The 16,308-nt window shown below is 32.7% G+C and overlaps 2 pseudogenes; one reads left to right on the top strand and one right to left on the bottom strand.

The window, feature by feature from the left end:
- The first annotated feature begins 5,667 nt into the window (after positions 1–5,667).
- Positions 5,668–6,024, top strand: LOC145637197 (homeobox-leucine zipper protein ATHB-52 pseudogene; annotated as a pseudogene).
- Positions 6,025–15,430: 9,406 nt separating this feature from the next.
- On the bottom strand, positions 15,431–15,874 carry LOC145637196 (glutaredoxin-C9 pseudogene; annotated as a pseudogene).
- Between the last annotated feature and the right edge of the window lie 434 nt (positions 15,875–16,308).

Here is a 16,308-nt window from a genome sequence, read left to right as displayed (position 1 = left end):
AAGAAGAGTCGAACCACAGGGAAACAAGTCAATTTATTTCTAATTAATTAAAAGCAATCTAAAATATCAAGTAACCGAATTATTATTATAAGGGTAACTAAACTACTAAAAGTAAGAGTAGGAAGGAATAAAAGTAAGAGGGAATTCAATGAAATAAAAGCCTAGGGCATAGGTTCACCAATAAACAATATTCCAGGGTAAGACATAACAATCAATCATCAATGCATCAATTAATCAGATCACAAAGGGCTTTCGCTACGTATTACAATCACAGAGTTAATTTACCGGTATTAAATCTTATCTCTCGAATCTCGACTTAACCATTTATAAATTAGTCCGCCTATTGAAACTAAGCCTAAACATCAATTCTCATCTCTCGAATCAATATTGCTAAACTCATACAATGAAATCTGGCCAAACCTAATTGCATAGCATTAAATCAATCAATAGGAAAATAATTAAGCATTGACAATCAACAATCATAAATTGCCCCTTCATATTATTTATCGGATCCCCATAAACCCTAGAAATAAAACTACTCACACATAATTAAATCTAAACTAAATAAAGCAATTAAATAAGCCATAAGAGAATAAAGAAATAAAATTGCTTAAATTAATAGAGAAGAAATCGTTACCAAAATCAATGGAACTACAAAGTTGAGCAAAAACAAAGTTGAGAGAATTCTAGAGAGAGAAATAATCTAAGTAGAGAGAGAAAGTCTAAAAGAGAAGGTAAACAAAAATTAAGTACTAATATCGTACTTAAACAACTCTAAAAACAATCCTAATTAGAAACTAAGAATTCGACAAATCAGGACCCTCAAAAACACGCGCCCGATCGGGCGAAGGGCTGCTCGATCGGGCCCGCCTTTTTCTTCACACTTCTTCTGGGCAGCTGCGCCCGATCGGGAGCGCCTTTCTCTTCGCACCTGAGTGCGCGCCCGCCCAATCGGGCGTAAGCTTGCCCGATCGGGCCCGGTTTCTTCCTCGAGGCTTGGACTTCAATTGGGCTTGATTCTTCGGCCCAATCCGGATTTCCTCTTCGGGTCTTGAATACTTGGTCCAAATGCTCCGGTATCACACACCGAGCCCTTAATCACCGGCTCTAACCGGTCCTGGGCTTCAAAGATGGTCGTGTTCTCCTAATGTCCGTAGTTGCTCCATGAAAAACCCGGAAACGCTCCAAAGGTGCAATTTTCTACAAAACTCAAGCAAAACTACAAAAACACTAGAAAACACCAATTAGTAATAAAAGTAGCTCTAAAGAGCCAAAAAATACTACTAATTATGACCAAGGGACGGGGGTAAAATACTATATAAATTGGACACGAGAAATTATTTGGAACATGCTTATGGAACTAAATTGGAACTTCAGTCTCGAAGGAACTGACAGTTTGGAAGGAACTGGGTGTTGCTGACCTGCCAGTTCCTTATGGGTTAGTCTGAAATTTGTGTATAGGAGAAACACGAGTTTGCACAACACTAAAAGTCGGATTTCAACGTTAATAGTCATTGCATTATCTTTGCCTACTTTCTAGGTAGTTAGTTTTGACTTGGTATTATATATTTTAAATAGATTTTATTTTATAAAAGATAAGTTTGTAAAATAAAATCTGATTTTCTTATTAGTCAAAAAGATAATTATTCTCCTTATCTTCTCCTATATTTTAGAGATTTGTTTTAGGTTGTTTCCCATTTAATCTCTAATTAGTTTAATATTTCAAATTAAATGGGTTAGTTATTTTAGGATAGAATATCTTTATAAAATATTTATTTTGAATGAATTAAATTCGAATCAGTTTTTAATTGATAAAAATCTGATTTGGTTAGAATTTTATTATTTTATATTTTCTATTCTTATTTATTAAGTTTTTGGAAAAATAAAAATAGTTTTTCACGTTTAATTTGAAACAACTTTTTACTGGAGAAAAATAAGGAGATTATGAAGAAAATGTTTTTGACTCCAATCCATGTCTTCCATTACTTTTTATGTCCATGGAGTTAATGGAGATAATACTTAGAATTTAGGAAGCACTACTATTATGGTTAAAGATCATGGGATGAATGAAGTTTGTCTTTAAAGCACTATAAAAAGACATGTATTCATTCATTCCAAACTGTCTAGCTTAAGTGAGTCATTCCATAATGGAGTTTGTCCCTAGTGGTAGAGCAGTAGAAAAAAAATATATATTTTCTCTCCACGTTGGTGAGCCAGTTCCTCCAGGTTCCAAGTTCCTTACATATCTCAAAAAGTCCAACATATTAGTTTTATACATTATATCTTTTATATGTATTTGAGAGTTGTTTAAGGGTGTGAGTGAACTCTTGTAATGGGGAATTTATAAGGGTTTGAGTGAAGTCTTGTATTAGGGTGAGAACTTGAGTGAGTTCTTTGTATGTAGATAAAGCTTTGAGTGAAACTTGAGAGAAAGAGAAAGAGTAAGGCTTTGAGGGAAGTCTTGAGTGAGAAGAGAGGTATTTGAGGGAAGATTTTGAGCTGCAACTATAAGAGGGAATAGTTCTTGGGGATATGATTCGTTGAGGAACTCGGTAGAGGCTCAAGTTCCTCATAGGTTGTAACAGAGTCGTTGGCCTATTTTAGTGGAATGTTTTGAGTCAAAATCCCTTTGGGTCGAGGTTTTTCACTTCCTATTTGACCTAGGAAGTTTTTCTCGCTCGTAAAATCTCTCTTGCACTATTTCTCTATTGCGTTAAGTTTCTTTTAATTCCACAAAAAGTGACTAGCAATCTCCATACTACAATTCACCCCCCCTCTTGTAGTATTTCATCTAAATAACAATGAGGTTTTTTTATTTTTATTTTATTATATTTTTTATTATTATATAAAAGGAATTCATTGAGGTTTTTTGCTTACACTTTTTTTTTTTCTTATTTAATCTAATTATTATTACTGTAATTTATCGATTGACATCCAATAAAAATTCTTTCAAAAAAATAAAAAATATCATACAATAAAAATTCCACATGAAACTCTTCTTCTACTTTTCTTATATTTAACTCACTTGTTTCACTCCGTTCAAAAAAAAAAAACTCACTTGTTTCACTATCTTCCTAGCTACTTCGTATGAAAACAAACCAAAGGAAGTAGATGACATCTTAATTCACTAGATTTTTTATTATTATTATTATTATTTTTTTTATTTTTTTTTTTTTTTTTTTTTGTGTGTGTTTAGAGAGCCACAAAAGCAGGAGTGAGAATCGATTCCAAGATCTCTTGAAATCAGGAGGAAACTCTAACCACTTAAGCTATCCCTCAATAATCCTATCTCAAAATAAAGGGATTTGCTTAATATGAATGAAGTATAATTTTCTCTAAATTTTATATTAAAAATTGATTAAAACAAAGATTAAAATAATCCAAACCCATGATTCATGACCTAGTAGGTGCTCCTTCATTAATGTTGTTGGCCCATGATAAACGATGGCTAGTTGGTATGTTGATTTGAAAGGTTGATGATTCTTGATTTTGCAGCCCAATTTAGGTAAGTGACACTATACAATATCTGACTAAATCATGTTCGACAGGTTAAAAAATGATTTGCATCATACTTGTAGACAAACCGAGATTTCGACAAGATTGGAGATTGAGTGAATGCGAGTCATTAAATTGACACAATTGCTTTAAAAATTGGACAATGCAAACTTCTATAGTAATTTCATTGTGCAAACTTCTATAGTAATTTCATTGTGCATATAGTTTTGTTACTTGAACTCTTCATTTTACCTCATGCATCATTTATGACACCGAGCCTAAGCAACATAAGCGTAGAATATTCTCCTTGTCCGAGCAACATAGGCGTATAGAGTATTTCTTCTAATTTTATTACTGTTTACCACATCCTGTGCTGGCTAGCAGGTGCCAAACCTCCACTGCCCCAGCCACGGCCCGGCCGCCCCTACCACCGAGCTTTATAAACAGAAACGACAAGGAACATACAATGACCGCCATCACATCTTTGCATAACAACCAAGTACAGCCTGCATATATTGTTAGCTAATTTGTTATTTAAAAAAAAAGGTTTCACTAATCCCGTACGTCCTTTTCACTAAAAACTACAAATAGTGAAATGCAAAATGATTGAAGAATAGTATTGCAAGTTAATTAACTAATTGTATGGCAACTGTAAAATGGATATATATATACCTATTGTTTCTTTTTTATATAGAGCATTTGCTTTATTACAATGAGAACAGAAAGAGCAAGTTGTTACAAATGCATTTTTTTTTTGAAGGTAAGGAGAAAGACCCTGATTGTACCTCAACCCTCGTGGTTTTTTTTTTTTTTTTTTTTTTTTTTTTTTTTTTTTTTCCGGTATTTACGGGTCAGACACTTTGAAAGTGAGAGAGAAGGGTAAGGGATCCCCACCCTCAAAAGTGTCTCTAATAAGGATTGAACCCCCAACGTCAAGGTTGGAAGGTGACAATCTTACCACTAGACCAAGCATAACTTGGTTGTTGCAAATGCAAATTGATACATACTACACTAGAGACTTAAATTAACCAACACCTTAATTACATGACATTCTTCTTTTAATTTGTTTAGGGAAAAAGAAATCACCGAGATATAGGGAAAATTTATGGATAATCATGATATTTGAACATTAGACCATATGTTCCTAGTTTTCATTATTCCACCACCTTAACTGGTTAAACACTTTGCAAGACATGTACTCAGCAACTTTTGGCGTATATGTACATCAATACATGTGTTGTACGCCTGTATACAAGTATTATTTCTTAAATTACTAGTATTTATTAAAATTATTACATGGAGGCGAACAATATTATGGAGTATAAAAATATACGAATTACAATTTTCGATTTAGGGTCAATTATTAGAAACAAATAATCTATAACAAGTATACATAAATGCCCAATTTTTTCTTATATAAACCACTAACATTTGCCAAAATAGATTAGATGAATATAGAAAGTCGAAATGTTTCACTCAAAATAAGGAGGGAGTACATAACCGATCAAGTAAGATAGAGTCTATTACAAATGAATCAAATTTTCGAAAACACGATGAGTACTCCATGAGTAAAAGTAGTATTACTATACGTACATTAAAAAAAAAACAGAGTAATATTTTTAAGGTACGAAAGGAGTATACTATCACCTTACCTTAAATGGCAAAAAAACATTTGATTAATTGCAACCTTGAAAGGGCATTGAAGATAGGTATTATAATATCTTGTCAAACAATTAACAAGAATTGTGTCCTTCCTAATTGTCAAAAGTGGGCCTAAATCCCACGTGAAATATAACGCTGTTCATTGAAAATGAAACTACACTAACCCTTAAGATTTAGACAATTTAATTTATTAACAAATCCATCTCAAATTATTAAACAACCATTGCACGCACATAATTAATTAAGAACAACACCATTTGATATGCTATATAAAGTATAACCAACTTTTTAAAAATAAGTCTATAACTCACAAAGCTCTACTAACAAGTACAATAAAGAGAGGTAGCTAAGCCACAAATCAAAAATAGGAGTATTAGCTATAATATGTACTCCTCTAAACATTCTCAAAACAGAAAACAACACCCACAACCAAAATGCACGAGCAAGAGGCTAACCCAAGAGCAAGTTAGGCTCTTAGAGGCTAGCTTCAAGTTGGATCGGAAACTAGACATGGACCGGAAGTTCCATTTGGCTCAAGAATTAGGCATTCCATCGCGACAAGTTGCAATATGGTACCAAAACAAGAGGGCTAGGTGGAAGAGCCAAAGCCTAGAGATGGGCTATGCAACCCTCCAACAAAGGCTTGAGAGTGTGGTAGTTGATAATGAAAGGCTTGAAAAGGAAGTTCAAAGGCTTAACCAAGAGTTAGAAAATGTACGCCAAATGTTGGTTGCTTCAACCTCAACATCAAATTCATATGCATGTGATGAGGAAGGACACTCGGGTTTGATTAATGGTGAGCCTAGTAGTTGCTTTCATAGGGAGCTTTATGCTTGTTTGATTGGCAATAATGAAAGACAACTTTGAATTTTCATGTCATTTATATTGTAATTCCTCTGTGATGTCCATGTATAAGGATCTAAATTTAGACACTATAGAGGTTATGACAATGTTGTGGTCTTATTATTCATGTTATATGCATATTAATGTTATTTTTAGTGAATTTAGTATAAACTTTATAAGTATATACATTATGCACCATCATGAACTTCTGTTTTTAAAGGTTTTGGTTAGCATTGGATAGGTTAAACTGAATGGTAGCACATCTGTATCTTATACTAAAGCAATAGCTACTTAGGGGGTGTTTGGTTCACTTAATTAAGATATAAGGTATAGGTTTAGAATGGTTTAAACTCATACCTTATGTTTGTTTTATGATTTTAAGAGTTTTAAATCCATACCTCAAACCCCCAATGTATGGGGTTTAGAAACCTTGGGGGGGGGGGGGGGGAAGAGAGGTAGGTTTGGCTTATTCCCATACTTTAAGGTATCAAACAATAGAAAAAAATTTCATTCCATAATCATACCAAACATATGGTATTAAGAATCGAGTTCCAAACCCATACCACTATGGTTTCATTCCTGATTCCGACCTATACCAGTTTGCGAACCAAACGCCCCCTTAAGGAGTTTTTATATTTTCCCTCTTAAATCCCTTTATTTTCCTTCCCAAACATCAAATTCCCTAGCTAGTTTGTACTCCGGTCTTGTTTGAAAAAACTAGCATTAGCAAGTAGCTTTTGGCGATTTAGTAGCGGGTAGCTTTTAGGGCAGTGAGTAGCTGTCAATTACTAGGGGCATGGGTAGAGGTTAGCTGTCAAAGTAACGTAACGGTTGATAACATGAGTGTTTGACAAAAGTAGCAGTAGCAATACTAAAATACATTAAATTCATCCATATTGTTTTAAAAGGTAACCAAAAATTGACAAACGCTACCCGCTACTAATTTTGATGTTTGTTAAGCTAAACGCTACCTCTACTACTAACCGATGCCCGAACCACTACCTTGTCAAACACTCTTATTTTTTTTCTAATAGTGTTTTAACTTTGTTAATACAAATTGCTACCTCAAACATAGAGCCTCCTTACTTTTAATTGTGGAGTACCTTTTTTTAAGTATCTGCCTCATCTAATTAATTCACACTGTTTTAACAAAATTGTAAAGTTGTTACCATTTTTTCAACACACTCTTAACTATTCAAAATTTATTGTGAATACAACAACACAAGGATTAGACCAATAACAAATTTTAAATAAGGATTTATAATCATAAATAAATCAAACTTCCAACCATTTGTTCAGGGATTATTTTTTAAAAAAAAAGGTAGGATGAAAAACCCTACCAATTCGGCACCTCTTTGAAGTTTAGCCAGCCCAGCTCCGTAAGTCGACACTAATAGAGGGGGGAGATAAGGAATCTCCCTACTCCCAATTATTTTGTAGTTAACGGAGCTCTAATTTGTAACCTCAAATTCACAAGGTGAGTTCCCTACCAACTACACCAAGCTTTGTTTAGTTGTTCGGGGATTACTTAGTTACCCTCTATTTGAGAGGAAAAAATTTGGCTCAAATTTATTAGCCCAAGTATTTGACTAAGCCCATTAAAAATAACCTTAGAACCATTTCACCTAATAAATTCAACCCAAATGGGCCCTTAATCAACAATAATACCCCATTATGATTCCACTTCAAACTCCATAATACTCTATGCCAAAAAGATATGAGATTTTTATTTAGGGACGGAGAAATTATCTTGTATGTCATGCTTTGTTTAGCATCATTTTTTTGTTTTAGTTAAAAAAAAACTAAAAACCAAAAGTAAGAAACAAGAAAAAGGTGTTTCCACTTTCTGTTGTCAGTTTTTAAAGTTATCATGATTTTAATATGTCTAAATAATTTTTTATCATTATGTGACATATATAATATACTTTTAAAAAACAAAAAACCAAAAAAAGAAAACCACAATGATGCCAAACAAATAGTTATAAGTTTTTATTTTTTTGGGTTTTTCTAAGCTATGCCCCTAAACTTCTTCGGTTTCTAAGCTGTGCCCACGGTTTTTAAAATGTCTAAGCTATGCCCTCCACTTTACTATTTTTAATTAACAATAACCAATTACATTTAAACTCCGTTAGTAGTTGTGGAACTGTTAAGTACCTCTGTTTGGAGGGAATATTTGCCGCCATAATTGTTAGGGTTTTACTTGTATTATAAAAGGGGGCTTGTATAACACAGTTCCCCTGTTTCTTCTTGTCTACAAAAAATTTAGCCCAAAAAATTTAGCTATTACGATGACAAGCTCCCGTTCTTCTCCAGCAATTTCTAGTTGTCAATGGGATTTTGTTAGTCCCAAGTGCAATTGCAAGCCTAGAATCAATTGCTACATCAACAATCACAATTACGCCCAAATATATGTAAAACAACAAAGAATAGCTTTAAATTTCAGAAATTTATGTGAAATTACCTGTCTTAGAGTCCGAAATTTTCGACCTTAGGTATAATTCAATTGCCCAGCCACCACGACTCCACCTCGCAACCAAAACGCAAGCACAAAGACGAGTTTCGATCCGCGAAATTCAACAACGAAAGCTGTGTTTATAAATGAAGATCGCTCATCGCATTCTTTGTTTGATTTCAATCGCAAATTCTGGGCACTACTTTTTAAGGGTTTTGATTTTCTTTAGAGTGTTTATGAAACAGAGTAGAAGAGGAGTTTGATCAGTGTGTGTAAGGGAACAGGAAGGATTTTTTTTTTATTTTAATCGTTTTTTTTAAAGAGAATTCAATCGTTTTTTTTTTTCTTTTTATTTTCTATTTTAACTAGCAACGACAACTAACAGAGCTTAACGTCGGTTAATTACTGTTGATAATATAGCGTATTGTTAATTAAAAATAGTAAGGTGGAGGGCATAGCTTAGACGTTTTAAAAATCGTGGGTACAGCTTAGAAACCGAAGAAGTTTAGGGGCATAGCTTAGAAAAACCCTATTTTTTTTTAACATGTATGCGCCTAAGGAAAACTTGTACTGAAGACGTGGAGGCATTGGGCTTGGTACTTTTGAATAATTGTAGTGAGCTGATTGACGTGGGCTTGATCCATATGAAGTCCAAACTCCAACTCATAAAAGCCCAATACATTAGGGAAAGAAAATGTATAATAAGATTAGCAACATGCACCTTATCACTAATCTTAATTCTTATACTACGTATCACATATCAGATTTCGGCCCTATTCTATTCACCTAATTTAAACATGCATATTTTATTATACTTGCATCAATCGACTATACATATTTATGACCATTAACCTATTTTATTATGCCTTTTAAAAAAATTTAGAAAAAAAATTATATTTTGAAAATATAAATTGAGATCAACTCAACAACTGTTAGGGGTAAAATATGGTTAAAAAAAATAGTATAAGAATAGTCTATAAAGTCAATTGATGCAAATATTGAAAAACGCAGGAAGTATAACCTTTTATAAGTTCTAACAAGTTAAGATAAGATGATAAGCTCAAATAAGAAAAATCAGGTGAAAAGAGTACGTTTACACACTCTTAATATTAAGATTACTCTACTAATCAATAGATCATTAAGTAATGTTGAATAAAAGTACAAGCCCTTACATATAATTTAAAAAACTCATTTTCAAGAAGGATAATCAACTCCGAAATTAAGATAATATTTGTAAGATCGAGATCCTTATTTAATGTATTTACGAGTACAAGTTTAAAAATTAAACTAGTATACATATCCGGGTAATGCTATACAATTAGTAGTGTTTCAAAAGTAACGGGTAGCATTAAAAAAAAAAAAACGTCAAAGTCAAAATACATTTAATTTGATAATTTTAATGGAATCATTTGATAAATTTACAAGTAATTTTTATTAAAAAAAAATTATACAGAAAAAAAAGGGGGTGTTAAATACCGCCAACAATTTTTATCAAAATCGCCAACATTTAAGGTGAATGGACACCAATACCCTTACTATACCCCCACCCCATCTTCCTCTTTCTCTTTTATTTTTTTTCTCTCTCATCACAATACCACATCCAAACCACCATCAACCTCAAATAGAGGTTGTACATCAGAGGTGAAGAGAAGTGGTGGCCGGACGTGGAAGGACAACAACGGTGAGGATTGGAGGTGATGAACCGGCATCACGGTGGTCAAAATTGAAAAACCAGTTCGTCACTTTGCTCAGTTCTTGTTTTTAATAATCTCCGGCGCTCACCATGGTCAATCGGCGTGCAAAATCGGTCACCCGAGACGGTAACTGGTTTTGGATGTCGGTCTACCGTGGTCAATCGACACCCAAAACCGGTCACCCGGGACGGTAACCGGTTTCCAGCGTCGGTTACCATGGTCAACCGACGCTGGAAACCGGTTACCGTTCTGGGTGACCGGTTTTGGGCGTCGGTTGTGCTGGTCGTCGGATTTAAAAGAAAATCACCACCCTCCCGCCGACGTGGGAAGGTGGTGGGTTGTTTATTCGATGGCTGATGATTGTTGTTGGTCCGATGGTTGATGATTGTTGTTGGTTCTTTCGGGATTTCGACCTCAAAAACAATTTGGTGCCTTGGTGCAGTGGTTGTAGTGGTATGGGCGGTGGTCGTGGTGGCGTGAGTGGTGGGTGGCAATGGTAGTTGCTTTTGTGGTGATTGAGTTTGAGTTTGAGGCTTGATTGATGCCTTAGGAGAGAGAAAGCAAAGTGAGGATGAGTAAGGGTAATTTTGTCCATTCTTCACTTTTGTTGGCGGTTTGATAAAAAAAGCTGGCGGTATTTAGCAATCCACAAAAAGGATTGCAATCGTTATTATAATGCCAAATAAAAATCGTTATTATCGCAATTATGATGTAGTGAAGGAATAATAGGCCCAAATAACGTATTAATGGATAATAGAGGCGGCAATTAGCTAGTTACGTCATAAGCTTAAATTAAACATAGGAAGGAAAATTCAACTTGACTTTAGCAACTTACAAAACTTTACAAATACTACGTATATAGTTAAACAAGTCATGCTTCATGCTTTCATCATTTTTGTCCATTCATAAATCATTTACCATAACACAATTTTAATTAATTAGTGATTTATTCATCAACACAAAAATGATGCATTTCTTAGAAAAATTGGGTACGGTACAAGAAAAGGACGGCATACGTAGATTAAGTGATTAATGTACATGCAAACGTAATAAAATACGATGAATAAATTGATAATCATAATCTTAATTATTATACATTGAATTAATCAATGATTAAGGTGTGACTAATTAGATATATAGCGTAATTTCATCATCATTAACGTCACACTAATCATCTTTGCTGTAATGTGTCTTTTTTTTTTTTGACTTAGAAGAAGGGTTTTATGTTGCCAGATGGAAAAAGGAGAGAAAATTCTAAAGCTTACTTCATTATTGTGGCCAACTCAATTAAAAGCAATTGTAATAGATAAGTAATTAAATTGGGTGATTAATTAAACTATAATTAGTGCCACTATCAAATTGATTGCTTGTTAACCACTAATTTTGATTTCGTGGAAATTATGGCTAGCTATTGTTTGGGTGGTATCATCACTATCACGGTATATATGTATATGTAATGGAGAGCAACATCTTTTTGATTGCTTTTTTATAATATAAATTAAGTTATAGTGATTTCATAAAATGTTGGATGGTTTCAAAAATAGTCTATAGACTTGTGTAAGTGAAGTTCTGTTCTTTTGTTGGTACGTACAAATGTGATATTATACTTTAATTAGTTTTAAACCACTTTTAGTATTGAAATTATTAAGGTATATGAGGTGTCGACCAATAATATACGTATTAATTTTTTTATATATAAGTATTTATTTTTCAATCTCTTTCTATTCTTCTTAAAAAGAAAATCCTTTTCCCTTCATTTCCTTCTCTCATAAACACCATGTTGTATTGTTGACAGTAGTTTGATCAAGAAAGAAGCTCAAGTCATAATTTTTGCTAGTTATCACACAAAACTCTCCAATTTGCTTGTTAGGTCGTTGGGTTTTTAAGCATTATTCTCACGAGCACTATATTTACCCCTACCATTCTTCACTCTCATTCATCAACTCAATCAACTTAAAATAAAAAATGTAACTCCTCTCTTTGAAGCAAATAAAAGGGGACAGACAGTAGGGGCAAGGGGTCCATTCTGATTTACTGAAATGACCTGAATTGTTTATGAGAGAATTGAAGGGAATTAGAACTGAAATGAACTAAACTGAACTGAAATTAACCTGAAGAGAACATGCCCTGGATCATAATAATGAAAAAAAAGTTTCAAACAACATATAAATACTTCATAAATAAATAAATATGCAACAAGCTAGGCAATCTAATGATTTAGTAGCATGCATTAAGCCATTGTCGTTGGTAGTTAGATGGTCAATCTATGGTTGGATCTGCTAACACTATAACGCCGTAATCACACTTTATTCTATACTTCATCTACGTATACATACGATATGTTTCTTTTTGGCTGCGTCAAAAACTTACAATTGAAACCAAATCCAACCATTTTACAACTCAAAAAATTGGGTTCTAGAAGCAGTCATTTTACTGTAATAAAATAAAATAATTTGACTCAACTTTCTCAATTTTTTTCCAATGACATAATGCATGGATGAATAAATTAACCGATCGAATACTTGTCAATCTTATATTCCGGTGTAAAATTACATTGTTTTATATTTTCATCCATAAATTCCCTCCGTCTCATAATATATAAGAATTTGAATTTTTTTTTACTATTCATGTATTAGGTTTGACCATAATTTTTTACTAATATAATAAAAATATATTTTATCATATAATCTGTTGTAAGATAGGTTTTAATATAAAGTTTCATAATATTATTTTAAAAATATTTTTTATTAATATTTAATTATATGAAAATAAAGTCAAACTAGTGTATTGTCATGTGTGCAATGTTTGACTGTGTCATGTATTATGAGACAGAGGGAGTATTCTATATCTATCATTTGTCATGAAATAATACTTCCATTTTATAACCTTATTACATGTCATGTTTATTTTGGGTGTTATATGTATGTGTACTGATTTTTATTGGCCAAAACATCATTTGAAAGCTATAATTAATTTAGTAATAATCATAATAGTTTCACTCAGACTATACAGGTTAACAATCTTAACAGGATTTAAAGATTTTTCGCTTTATGGTAGATTTTTTTTAAAAAAAAAAAACATATTTTGTTTGTTAAATCCTCGGAATTTAAGTTGTTTCATTTTGGTCAGGATTTTCACTTTGACCTTCATTTAATAATTATACTCCATATCTAGCTATTACGGAGTAAAAATTATATAGACTTGTAAGATCATGTTAGATTTTTTTTTTTTTTTTTTTTAATACGAGTATAATTTTTATTTATACTCCGTATATAATTAATGATATCAATGGTTACTTAGTGATCTAAATGTTGATGATTGTGGATTAGTGTTTTGCACTTTCAAAATCTTTGACTTGACTACCTGAAATTTAGAGTTGACTGGTAGGCAGCTTGTATGTACAATGCCAAAGAAGTTGCTCAAAGCGTAATTTTGTGATACATTTTCTAGTCGGGTTTCTAGAGGCTGAACTATTGTAATAATTGGGCCGTGTCAAGATTATGTTTAGACTTTTTAAAGCAGTCTAAACACAAGAAAAAATCCACAGCTAATTAATCTCAAACTGAGATTTTTTTAAATTTTTTTTTAAAAACGGATGGAGTACTTAATAAGGCACAAGTAAAATATTATAATTGATGGGCGATTTAGAATCACACTTGTGTTGTTTGAAGACAATCAATATTTTTGTAAAAGCTGTTTTCTAACAAAATTGTTCTAATATACTTCTAAAAGGTGGAATATAGCTGCAAATTAAACAAAGTTCACAAATCTGCTAATATGAGTAATATCTAACTTTTTTTTGGCGAAGTTGTTTGCTTAATTTTTTTGGACATAAGACCAAGCACTGATTGATACTCGTACATCACATGCAAGATATTGTTTGAATGTACTGTATTTATTTTGGCTCAAGTCATTTTTAGGTGTGTGGCAAGTCACTTAAATTAGCCAAAATAAACTATCAAGTAATTTTAACTCATAAACTATCAAATACTCGACACCATATATTTCAATTTCGAGTTAGGAATTCATCGTATTACATACTCCCTTTGTGTTTATTTAAGTACCTAATTTAATCGTTATAATTGCCAATGTTGAACTTTGACTGAAAATATTTTTAATTATGAATATTGTATACTTGTAGATTATATAAAGTTTTTAACAAATACCAATATGACTATTTAATTTTATACAACATATATAGTAGTAGATAATAAATTTCAAACTGAAATATTTTTTTAAAAAAACAGAGTGAGTCAAGTAAAAGTCAATTTTCTTAGAGTAAAGCCATTGGTTGCCCTTTTGTAGTGGGCATGAGGAGAGAGAAAATGAAATAATATTTAAAAAATAAAATTTCATCAATTTTGGAGAGAGAAATGCCATGACCAGGTCATGGCCATGACCTTTGGCAAAAGGTGGGCAAAGAATTTGAGTCCGCCACTTGTCCATCTATTATTGGCTGATAGTATTTATATTTTATTTTCTTTGTACAAGTATAATAAAGAAATTATTTATGAGTAGGGCAAGTAGTGGGCAACCAATGAGAGTGTATGGTCATAGGTGGGTATGAGAATTGGGCATAAATGAGATGAAAGAGAGAGATATGTATTAAATATTTGATGACCACCATTGGCTTGGGCAACCAATGGCTGTACTCTTATATCCACCAGTTGATGATAAGCAATATTACTATGGAGTATTATAATAATTCATAAAGGGTGGACCACGTCAACGGTTACAAACCTAATCCTGAACTATTAATGACACGTGGACAACGACATTTAAACCCTCAATCCATTGATATCATCTTATGATATCATCTCAATCCATTGATGATGAAATGACTAAAGAGACGAACATGCACCGAAATTGGATAAAGGGAATAAAAATAAACCAACAACAAAACAAAATCATTCTTCAATTTTTTATTTTCATTTCATGTAATAAAATCATTTAATATTAATAAACACCATCATTTTCTTTATGGTCTACATACACAACCATGAATAATGATAATAGTAATGTACAAGAAAATCTACCTTCTATTAAAAACTTGTAAAAAGTTATCATGACAGCTAGCACTTGTAAAATTTCTCATACATCAATTGATTCTCCCATTGATTTGGTTCAAAATATTTATCATTTAACTCATGTAATATGAAAAAAGACAATTATTTATGGAGAACCAAAGTATTTTTGTAAATTTAAACTATTTTCTCGGATAGAATTAATTGTCACGTTGATATAATACTTCAAATTGCTAAACTCGTATGGATGCAGTAGTGGTTTAGAGCCATAACGCGCCGGCTTGTTTGAGAATAGGCACCAATTCACCGGAAAGATGAGTAGCCATAACTTTTTCTAGGCCACCAAAAAGCTCACCACCCACAAACACCAAAGGAAATTGCAAGGTGTTTACACTATTATTATTATTATTGACTACAAATTTTGATAAAGAATTAATCAAAAGAGATTCATTAGCATTACTACTATCAATCTCAAACACAGGAGGATTAACTCCTAACCCAAGCAACAATTTCCTTACCACATGACACATACAACAACCTCGCTTTCCAAACACGATCACCGGATTCTCCTTCACCAAACTCTCCATTGTATTACCATTATTAACATTGTTACTCCCACTATTACCACCACTATCAGAGGAGGTACTCGCCACCGGTACCGGTGGGAGTACCTCCCATCTCTTATAGGGCAATGCCTCTTGCATTACACAATATGTGTACAAGTATAAATAATATTTGGAGTTATAATATAAAGTTTTGAAATAATATTATGAGGGAAAATAAAAATAGTGGAGAAAAGGGGGAGTTTGGTTGGTGGGAAAGGGTGGAATTTATATAGGAAGAGAAAGGGTGATGAGTTGGACGTCAACTATAGGATAGAAGGTGGGGTAAGAATGACGTCATAAATAGCGTCACTTACACTGTGAGTGGGTCGTGGATGACGTCAATAATTGCTGGAAAATGTATGGAGTGACGTAAGCATTGACGATGACTTCTTACATATCCAAATAAAATTAAAAGCCAAATTCTATCATGTAATGGGCTAGATTTTTAGGTGGTTACGGTTGTTAATTAATATTATCATGCTATTTGGTTGGTTGAATTAAATATATAGTTATGTTTAATTTTAATTGATTTA

The sequence above is a fragment of the Chenopodium album genome, chromosome 6 (assembly GCF_948465745.1).
Source record: "Chenopodium album chromosome 6, dcCheAlbu1.1, whole genome shotgun sequence".
In the NCBI taxonomy this organism is placed as follows: domain Eukaryota; kingdom Viridiplantae; phylum Streptophyta; class Magnoliopsida; order Caryophyllales; family Amaranthaceae; genus Chenopodium; species Chenopodium album.
Note: the sequence above shows the minus strand (reverse complement) of the source record. Positions and strands in the feature narration are given on the sequence as shown.